The sequence below is a fragment of the Hipposideros armiger genome, unplaced genomic scaffold (genome assembly GCF_001890085.2).
Source record: "Hipposideros armiger isolate ML-2016 unplaced genomic scaffold, ASM189008v1 scaffold_77, whole genome shotgun sequence".
In the NCBI taxonomy this organism is placed as follows: domain Eukaryota; kingdom Metazoa; phylum Chordata; class Mammalia; order Chiroptera; family Hipposideridae; genus Hipposideros; species Hipposideros armiger.
Window position 1 is genome coordinate 756,820 of NW_017731427.1, and position 11,204 is coordinate 768,023.

Genomic DNA, 11,204 nt, shown 5'->3' on the forward strand with positions numbered 1-11,204 from the left:
CCCCCCGCCTCCCGGGCCCCTCCGACTCCCGCGCGCCGGCCCCGCCCGCCGCCAGCACCGGGGCCGAGGTTCGCCGGGCCTCCCCGCCGCAGCCGGCTCCTTAAATCCAGGGAAAGGGAGGGGACGGCGGGGTCCCTCCCCCCACTTCCCTCTCCCGACGGGGGCAGTGCCGGGGCACCTGCGTGGTGGGAAGGGGCGCGGGGGTGCCCCGCGGCCGCGCGACTTAAAGTTCCAAGTCCACAGAAGTCCCGCACGCTGCCCGCCGTGTTCTGGGGCTTGAGGGGGAGGGCTGATTTGGGGGGGGCGCCCATGAGGGGGTCGCGCACGCCCGCATCGGCCCGGCAGCCTCGGGCGGCCGGCGCAGCGCGCTCCCCGCACACGCACCCACTTTTTGCCGGCGGCCACACGCACGCGCCCTCGCCCTCGCGCGCGCACCCCCACCCGTGCACACGCGCCCTCGCCCACTCCCGCGCGGGTCCTCCATCACCGAGCCGCCGCCAGGATGTGCCCCAGGCCTCGTCACCACCGCGCCCGCGTCCCTCGCCCCAGTATGTCTTTTTAATTTACTAAATTTCTTATTTTTATCTTCAAAAGTGGCCCTGTCTTGTACAAAGCTCTGGCACAGAGAACCTCCCGGCGCTTGCCCCGGCGTCAAGCGCTGGGGGGTAAACGGGCGGTGACCGGGCAGACCCCGCGCGGGGAGGGCTGCGAGCTCCTGGCGTGGCTGGGGGTGGGGCTCTGTTGGCTGGGGGACCCCCCGCCCAGGAGGACCCCGATCCTGCGCGGCTAGCCAGGCTCACCGCAGGCTTTTCCATTCTAGAACCTTCCCGCTTCCCAGCCTGCGCCCTCCCGCCCGCCTCTCATTGTAAGTTTCACGGAGCAACAGCTTAGGCTCCGGGAAAACCGTACCGAGGAAGGGCGCGCGCTGGGTGGGATCGTCTCCAAACAGCTCCCGTCGCCACTTTTGGAAAAACAACAACAAAAAAATCCCTTAAGGTTGGTTTTCATTTGCTTTTTGGTGACGGGAGTATTGATTTAGGTGATTTTGTTTTTGAAAAGAAAAACTGACCCATACGAGATGCCCGAAATCTAGAGTTGTCCCCCACACATCAGCACAGGCTGCGCGTTTACGGCTAAGCTGTGGGGGAAATGTCCTCGTTTCGCCACTACGTTGTGAACTTTCGCGAATACGGCGAGCGTTTTGGGGACGCTCTCGCCTCCACCGCAGAGGCGCGCGGCAGTGAAAAGTTTGTCGCCGACGCTTCGGGGCGAGCGGGTCCCAGAACTTCTCTGGGAAAAGCGGGGCGGGGGGGCGGCTGTAGAGGGCGGAAGTTTTTTGCATAATGTACGGGATCGGCAGGAGTTTACGGAGCCGCAGCAGAAACGTAGATGTCGGTGACTACTTTCTAGGAGAGAAGCAACGCAAAATGATCACCGGTGGGTCGGCCCCCTGGTTAAAGGTGCCCTGCTTTTCGTGACCTGCTTAATTCTCTTTTTTTCCTTCTTTTTAAAAAATCGACACTTTGGGGAGAAGCAGCAGCTATAGCCCCCGCGGCGTCGGAAGCTTTTAAAGGATGCCCCAGCCTGGCTCCCCGCAGCCTCCGAGCCCCCGGGGCACTGACTCCTCCTCTTTGGGCCACATTGCTTGAATGGGTCCCCACCTTTTTGTTCCTAAGGCCTTTCCGCCCCCCCTCTCCCACCCCCTCCTCCCCCCGCACTCCAATACATTGGCGCCGTTTCCCAAGGTCTTTCTGGGACTTCCAAAGGCAACTGTTTAATTTCGTCCACTTGCTTTGCATTTTCCACGAGGTGTGGTCGTCGGGAGGGTCTTTGAAGTCCCTCCAATGAGGGCGAACCTGAGATCCCAGCGCTGTAAGAAGCAAGCCTTCGGATGGCAGAGGTGTCGCGCGAGTCGTCACGCGCTGTGCAAGTGGGAAGATGCTCCGGGCTCGCTCGGCGCTGCGCTGGACCCCGTGGCTCGCACGCAGCGAGCGGGCACGAATGCCGGACGCGGGGCTCGCGGGGCCGGCCTGCCTGGCGCGGGGCGCGGCCCAGAGCCCGGTGCGCGGGTGGAGCCCGCGGGGGAAGATGCCGGCTTCGCGTCGCCCTCCGCGCACACTGTGCTGGGATTTCGTTGAGAAAATCGAGCGAAGACGTGGACGAGAGGGTCAAGGAGGTTGTGAAGGCGGAACTTGCACAAATTCCCTGCCACTGCTAAGACGATGCAGACCAGCGCATCTGTGGTTCACCCTTTTTAAATTGACTTGGGTAAACAACATTAAAAAAAAAAAAGTAAAGGCCGAAAACAAAAGGCGCGTTTCCTCCTGACTCACCTGTTTCCCCCTTTCTGCCCCCCCCCCTCAGCTCTGAAACTTTTCTTTGTTTTTATTCAGTGCAGTAAGTTTTAATGAAAGCGTTTGCGTCTGCAGCTTGAGCCGCTACAGTAGATTCACTGCGAGGTGAAAACGTGTCCACAGAATATGGTCACAGACGAGCACAGGATGTGTCCTCCAGCCACGCCCGGATCAAGGGCGCACGGCGGGCGCTGCAGGCGCGGACAGGACTCGCGCGCGGCGCACACATGCTCAACCGTCACATGACCGCTGTCGATGACAATATTGTATACCTAAGCACTATCGCAAAAACAAAAGTTGCTTTTCTTCCCTATAATTAAATCTAATTTGTTAATTGTCTTTCCTCTTGCAATGTTTTCATCTTAAAAGGCGACACGTTATTATTTTCCCTGCTTAATAATATTATTTACAAATTAATACTGTATATTTTACATTAGTGGAACATATAATTAGATGTTTGATTTAATTTGTGTCATTTATTCGGGTAAAACAGCCTATCTGAGAGATTGATCTGACAATGGGAGGTTGAAGACTTGGTTCTGTTTTAACATCCCAGCTTCCTGAAGCGTCCTGCCTCTCCATTCACAAAAGGCGGTTTCACATCAGGTGCATTTGACACTTTATTTACAATGTGCCTCTTTCTACAGCCACTTGACACAAAAAGAGTATTCAAATATTAGAGCTTTATTTTCAGTCTCCTTTCATTCTTTCATTCTCCCCAAATCAAAGTTCCTTTCTTCTCACTGGCCTCTCCCCGCTCTGTTCCTCCCCTCCCCCAACTTTTGTTTTAGGTCCTTATGGTTACATCCAGCATGATTTGGTGTCTTTAATGCTGTGACAAGTGACCACTAATTGGTTCTTACTTGAGCAAAGATATTACCATACTAATATTATTATTGGTAAGAAGAGGTAATTGATAACACCACCTGCCACTCCGCAGCAATCACGATGATAAATGTTTCCGTCAGCAGCGAATCTGTGCTTGATGTACCACAGCCCAGCCCAAACAGCATGTCAAGTGCCAATTATAAAGATGTTGCTTTTCTATTACGCTGGGGTGGGGGGGGGAGGGCACTAGAAAACGTGTAGCCAAAAATTATATTTATGTTGTATTGAAAACGCTTTTTCCAGGCATCTTATTCATTCACTTGAGGTAACTTTCCCCTAAAAGTAAAACGCTTCACTTAAATAAACCAATACATAGCTAACTGCCCTGCCCACACCACTCCTGCTGTCAAACCTATTAAGATAAATATGTCTAAAAATTTTAATACATAGGAGCCACGTGCACAGTATATAAATCCACCAGGACGTGCGTGTGGGGAGCCTTCTTGCGTGTGCACTACAGGATGGCTCAGAGCTGCACGTGTGGGCGTCACAGGCAGACACTGCATGGTCTTTAATGTCACGCAGAGACATCAGCACATAACCATCCGTCTTCCCGTGTAGGGGTGCAAACAATGCGAAAGTCGTCTCTGTGACCCGTCACCTGTGTATCTGGACTGCGTGCGGCCTGGGGAGGGACGCTTTGCATGTTTGGCTACATGAATAATGCTAGCCAGCTACAACTCTGGCTCCCTTGCCTATGGGGAGGCCCAAACGATTATTATTAGCTTGCATTATTAGATGCAGGCCTCAAAAGGCGAAATCAGCTATTGATAATTGCAAGAAGTATACAGCAGCTACTGTATCGATCGGCTTGTCCCAATTCCCCTGGTATGGCAGAGATAAGAAGACTCACTCTTTAGTGCAATATAATTTCTTTTGACCTATCTGCTTGCTACAGACTTATGATGAATAGCCGGAGTGGTTAAAGTCCTTTATCACGAAAGTTACCCCTTGATATAATATTGATTCTTTATAACTAGCTCCAAACACAAAAATCAAACTGTCCGCTTGACCATCATCATCATCAATATCATCACAAAGCGTCTGGAATAAAGATCAGCGCCAGCCTGAAAACGCTTTCTATAATCTTCCCAGCTAATCTTTATTTGCTGATGATGAAAAGAAACAGGCGGGTGGAGGAGGCAGGCCGAGCGGAATGTCATTTGGACGAACACTGTATTTATATGTGTACATATATTAGGCCGAGGCGAGGCGGCCGCTCCTCGTGGGAGCACGCCGGCAGCGTGCCCACTTCGGCGACCCCGGGGAATGCAGGGCTGGGGGGGCAGCGGTCTGAGAGAGACGAGAAGGGCTCCTCGCGAGCTGCCTGACGCTGGACACAAAATGAGACCCAAGGCCTCCTGGCTCGTTCGCAATCAATGTAAGCGTCCTTGGCGCTCGGCGGCTGCGCTCCCGGGAGAGCTGGCGGAGAGGCGCGCACGCCGGTGGGCTCGCGGGCGCACGGGGGCCGAGCCGCCCCAGGCGCACATCAAAGACCGCCCGCGCGATCCCTGCGCGGGTCCCCAATTAACGGCGTTTCCTGCGCCCTTCCCCCCGCCCGCCCCGCCCCCAGCGCCAGGCCGGGGCCGCTGGGCGCGAGGACGAACGTCACCCGGCGAGCGTGCTTGGGGGTGTCCACGTGTGGGCGCCCCCGTCTCCGGGGCGCCGCTGGACGCCCAGGCCCGGATGAGGCTGAGTTTCGCGTACGTTTTGGGAGGAGAGGGGCTTAGGGGTCCGGGGTTGGGGTGGGGGGACCACGGGATGCAGGGAGGACTCACACTTCTGCCTCCTCGGACCTACCGCAGCTATCTTCGGGGACCTCCGTGCCACGGGCTCCTAGGGCTCCTTCATTGGCAACCCCCAATCTCTTCCCACTCACATTTCTGTGACCTCAGAGGTCCCGGGCCAATGGGGTGGGGGTGGCTGCGGTAGGAAGAGTGTGGCCACCGCGCAGGGACGTGCCCCCCCCCCAACTCTGGATTTCCTAATAAGCGTGGAGGGGGCTTGGCTGGAGTCACCCAGGAGGGGGGGCCCCCCAAGGGGGGCACCAGGGCTTAGCCTCCGCTGAGCCAATCCCCCTCCCCTGGGGTCCTAACTTATTGGGGTCCTCCTAGACCCCTCCACACATTGCCATTCTGATACCCCCCCATGACGGCCTGGGGTGAAATCCCACGAGTAGTTTCCTCACTCCCCCACTGCCTGACACCTCTTGAATGAGGGACTGTGGACAGCTGGTCCAGTGTGGTCTCTAGGGGGGGTCTTGTCCTGCTTCAGCGGGGAGGGGAGTGGGCAGGAAGCCTGTGTGTGAGAATTGGGGTCCATCTCCTGCTCTGGGCCCTCTGAGGACCCACACACTGACGCCTTGAGACAGCCCCTCCCCATGTCCCTGCGGGAGAACCTCCCCCTTCGGAATACGTTCAAAAATGTTTCAGAAAAGCTGACAGGACTCCGATGTGACCCATCCCTGGGCTTCCTCCTTATCATGAACGCCATTGGCTTTGGCTCCAAGCTCTGCAAAAGCGCAGAGCTGAAACTCTGCAGCCTGGGCTGTGGGTGAGGCTTTCGCCCAAGGACCTTGAACCACGGTGATGGGGACGGAGATGATCCATTGACAGGGTCCTGCTCTCATTCAAGGATGAATATCTCCTCTCTGACCTAAAGTACTGGGCTATTAACGGAGCAGAGCCATCCTGGTCGTCCTGGCAGGTCAGGCACAGGAGAGGAACAAAATCATACAGATTAGAGGCAGTTCACATTCTCCAGAAAGAAAAAAAAAAAAGATAGCAGAAGGAGCAGCCTCACACTCAAACCATGCAGTAGGATTCATTAGCTAAATAAATAAGCAGGTATGTCCAGACACGTGGGCCACCTCCTGGCTAATGATCACGCTGGGCCTACCTAGAGGGGGCTGCAGGGAAGCAGAGGCCGACTCAGAGAAAAGGACAACAGTCAAGGCCCCAGGGCCTGCAGCGCTCTGGGAAGCGACCCGACCCAGGTGAGCTCCGCTTTCCTGCCCCTCGGCACCGCGCACCACTCGTGTGGTCTGCTCATCCAGGCCTGCTGTTAAAATCAGACGTGGGCGCAGCTCCACTCAAGGATGTGCTGCCCACCCGTCAGTGGAGGGGTGCACTGTCCCCCAAAGACACTGATTCTTAGAATTAGAAAAGGAACCCTTTATAAAAGTTTTGATCACTGGGTTGAAAGTGGATTTGTCTAAAGTCTGGAAATGTTTGCTTGGATTAGAATTCCTAAAATAGAAAGTTGAAGGGGCCGTTATTCGCTTTACAAAGTTCTTCTTCACCTTAAGTAGCCAGTGCCGCAGTCTGTTGTAAATTGGCCAGTATTTACAGGGACCCAGCAACTTCATCAAAACAGGCCAGCCTACATCACCGACGGAAAGCACGAGTCGGGAAGTCGTTCAAGGAGGTGCCACAGGTGCTGGGGCTGTTTGATTCCAGTCACCTCACCAGGAAGGGGCCTGCCACGCCGGGCAGGCAGCCGGTCCGTCTTGGACAGCAGTGGCCTCATGGCGTCAGGCCTTGTCAGGCCTCTTGGTAGTGTATTGAAGGAAGGCCTCCTCAGAGGCTGAGACAGAAAACCATTGCTAGACATGCGACAAATGCAAACAATAATAAAGATATTAGTGAGAGCTGTGGTCAGAGAGGGAACGTTTATTTTCATGTCGGAGCCACGGCCATAGAAAACAGAGTAGAAGAGAAACCGGAGCCCCTGGCAAACAAGAAGAGACACCAGAGTGGGTGGTGGCAGGATGGGGAAGACGGCAGAGGAGAAAGGCGGGACGGCGAGCAGCCATCGCCACTGGGCTCTCAGAGCCGGGAGGGAAAGCCGGGGTTTCAAAGTGGCACCTCAACACTGCGAGTCACGTGTAACAGGACCGGGGTCCTGGACTCCATCACCAAAGCGTCTATACCGCAGAGGCTCCATCTGCCTTACCTGGGGCCAGTCCCTCACCTTAGCTGGGTCACCCGCCTGTGTGATAACGGCATCGTGCAGTGTTTGTCAACGCAGTGTGGCTGTCAAAGTGTTTGGTAAGCAAAATGACGACGGGAACCATTTGTTTGTTGTGAATGTGAGAAAAAGGTCCTACTTCGCTCGCACCCTCCAAGCACAGCTCTGGTCTCATTTTCTTTAGTTGGGTCTCTTCTGGGAATTCTAGATTACGGCCCTTCCCATGCAGTTTGGCTTAGAGTTCATTGTGCACTACTCTCAAACTCACCGCTCGCCTGGCCTCAGTCTACCCTTTCAGAAGGCTTGTGCTCATGCCTGCTGCAGGAGACTCGAGGCCATAGTGGAAGTTCCCTGGCGGCTTCTGGGAGCACGCGTGACATGGGTGGCTCTGTGGGTGCCTGGTGGGGTGTGCTCCATCATGAAGAGACACAGCCACATACCCTGCGGGGCGTCCTGTGCTAACCCACGGGCAGCAGTCTCCTCTCAGCTCCCTCTGGGACCCTCAGCTCCAGGGCACAGTCACAGAGCACCGGTTGGGAGCTCTCAGCGGTTCTAGGGCTTCCTCATTTCTCCAGCTGCTCTGCTTACTTGCCCATTTTACAGACGCACTGATGTCCGTTCCGTGCTCCTGACCAGGTCACTGGAAGTTAGTGAAGGAGCCTGCACTCACTTTGGCCTTTCCCTGGAGACTGTCATTGTGAACCTGGCCCATGTCTGTCACGCTGCCAATCACTATTACTGCTCAGGCACCCCCTGACCAGGCTGACATTCAGAGTTTTCTGCACCCTTAGCATCATCTCTCTTTTGCGTCCCTTGCAGTCACAGCGGCCTCTGAAAGTGCCACAGCGCCCTCGTCCTTCCGGTCATGGTTGGGCTCCTGGGGCAAAGTACATTTTGTTCTGCAGATGGATTTGTTCAAACGCCCTCAGCGCTCGCCCTGCCTGGGCCTCTCCGTACCGCCTGAGCCGACTTCCCTGCTGCTGCCAATCGCCTTCCCCTCTTTGAACGCCTGACTGACCTGAAATGATCTCTGCTTTCATTTTTCTCCACCGATTTTCTGATTCCATTTGACATTTTTCTTTCAGGAAGTGTTCCAAGATGTGTCTACTTCATTCAATAGTCCCTCTTTATCTAGTTTTTTATTTTTTTATTTTTTAGCAATCATGGATGCAGCTAACGAGAACTATTTTACACTTTTTATGAGTGCTCACAAAACAGTTGTTAAGTAATATCTTAAGAATCACATACTGGGGCCGGCCGAGTGGCGCGTTGGTTAGGAGTTGGCTTGGGGCGCCAGCTCTGAGCAGCAGGGCCCCGGTTTGGATCCCACATGAGGGCCAGTGACACTGCGCCCTCTACAGCTAAGATGGTGAACAACAGCTCGACCTGGAGCTGGGCTGCCGCCAGTCACCGTGAGTGGCCGTCCAATGGCCGGCGAGTTACTGCCCAGGAAGAGCACAGTGATAATACCAACATGGGCCAGTGAAGCCACGTCCTCGATAACTAGACTGAAGAACAAAAGGACAGCAACTTGTCTGTTCCCCTTCCCTCAATTCCCCAATAAAATCTTAAAAAAAAAAAAATCAAGTCCTCACCCCACAACCTGCTGCGCCTCCATCTCTCACCTCAGCCAACCCGCCAGCTTTCATCGGCCACACTGCAGGGCCGGGGCTCGAGCCTCCAAGACGTGGGCATGTCCCCTTACAGAACATCATTCTTTACCCGCCCGGCCCTGTGCTGAGGCCTTTGCAGCATCTCCGTAAATCCTCACGGTGCCCTACAGGCTGCTGAGCGCTAGCTCCAGTTATGGACGCGGAACCTGCAGCCCAGGAGTTCGCTTCAGCCACGGTGCTGAGGCTGTGCAGAGTGGACAGGGCCGCAGGGGAGACCGGCCAGCACGCGTGGGGGCGGGGGTGTGAAACGTGACTGCGTGGGGCTGAGGCGGCGCTCCCCTGGGCCGCACAGCCGCCCTCAGGCCCCTCAAGGCCTGGGCCGCAGGCTCCTGTCCATGAGCTGCTTCAGGGACACAGGGAAACAGAATCCAGTGACAACGTTTGTCACGCGACGCCCCAGCCGTGCGCTGCTCGGCATCGTGTCCGTTTGCAGAGGGTTGAGCTGTAGGAAAGGCGGCGTCGGCCTGGCAGACACAGGCCCAGACCGGCTCCCTCCCGTCGGGCACTGTTTTGCAGGAGCCACGTGGAGTGACCGAGGCCGCGCTCTGCTGGAGCCTTCGGGACCAGCTGTGTCCCCTGTGTACTTTGACGCCCGTGGTGAGCGCATGGTGCATTGAACACATCACGGGCTGCGGTGCAGACATGGTCAACTGTGCCCACGTCGGCTCGTGGGGATGGGTGTTTGCTGTCTGACTTCAGTTTGTAGTTTTATTAGACGTACTTGCTGGTTGCAGGAAATGAGGAGGAATACTACGTCATGACCGTGTTTTCTAAAACTAGCTGTTACTTTACCTAAGAAGAAACATCTTATGACATGAATATATTCTTAAAGCACCGTTGAAAATAGTGGAAAGTGGGTAACGTGCACACTATATGAGTGTTGGTACCAGAGTACTCTGGTGACATTATTCCCAGAGAGCCGATGCAGCTTGATCTGCTTGTCCTGCGTCGAGGTGGCGGTGGTCTCCTCCAGCTCACGTCACTCCGGCCACTGACTAGCAGGCAGGGTGGAGGCGGCCAGTATTTGTCCTGTTCCTCCCTGGGCTGTTGGGGTGAAATTCACAAAACATGCATTAACCATGTTAAAGTGAGCAGCTCAGGCCATTCACAGTCACAGTGGCCCATGTGCAGCCCCTGGTCCTGAAACTTTCGTCCCCCACAGGACCCCTCACGCCCACCATGCGGTTGCTCCCTGCTGGCACCCCATCCCAGGCCCTGGAAGCCACCGTCTGCTTTCCATTTCAACCAGTGGTTTTTAAGCAGAGGTTTCGAGTAACGGGCTGGCATGGTTTTCTGGTTGAACTGGCTGGTTCATGTGACTTGTGCAAACACCCTGGTGCTGTCCCCAAATGACAGATGCTGTGAAGCCAATCAGACAGGTCCTGGAAGAGGCGTTCAGGCACAACCCAGCTGGTGCTGTCTGTGTCCTAAGGCCCACGGGCCGCCTCTCGCTTCCTGTTCACGCACAAAAGGGCTTGTGACCTGGGGGTATGCAGCCCCCCAAAACATGTCCATCTTCTTAGCTCTGTGTGTTTCACTGGCTTTCAACACAGCCATGATGTAGGATGTGACTCGGCCCAGTTCATTTTTTACCGTGGGTTTAGCATCTTGGAGGAAATTGCCGAAGATAAATTATTGGTGTGATGATGCTTAAAATCAAATCCAAACGTCCTCAGGTACAGCAGCCTTGAGGGCCAGGATGTAGTGGGCGGCAGGCCCAGACACAGGACTCCCACAGTGTAGGAGTGGGTGCCGAGGCGGGCCAGCGGAGAGGCCCCAAGGGCATGTGTGGTGGGGGGCGCAGATGGCGTGGGGGAGCAGAGGGCGTAGGACCAGGAAAGCCCGGCCCCCATCCAGTTCTGGCCGCCATCCGAGGGCTCAGTGACTGGAGGGACTGTGCCTGCAGCTGCTGGGACCAAGCTCTCCAGCCCACGGGCGGCAGAACCCTCCATTTAAACCAAGCTTTCTGGTGGACCAGCTCTGTGTCGTTATGTGTTTCTCAGTTCTAGAATTCTATAACGGCATTATATTTTACCTCTTCAGTTACGAATCACTTAAGAAATTTGACCCAATGTTAACTTTTTACTAGTCTCGATATATGTGTGCTTTCTAGGTTAAACAGTAACAAATACCATGCTTTTGTGAATGACTGGGTGATTTTTGTAAATAAAAAAGAGCAATGAAGGGAACTGTCATTCTGGTAGACATGACTGGCAATGAACATATATTCAACTGAAGCCCAAGTTGTGAATTATTAAGAATTATTTTCGTTATGGTGTGTTACAGAGCTTTGACGTTATTGTAACAATAATGCTTTTGG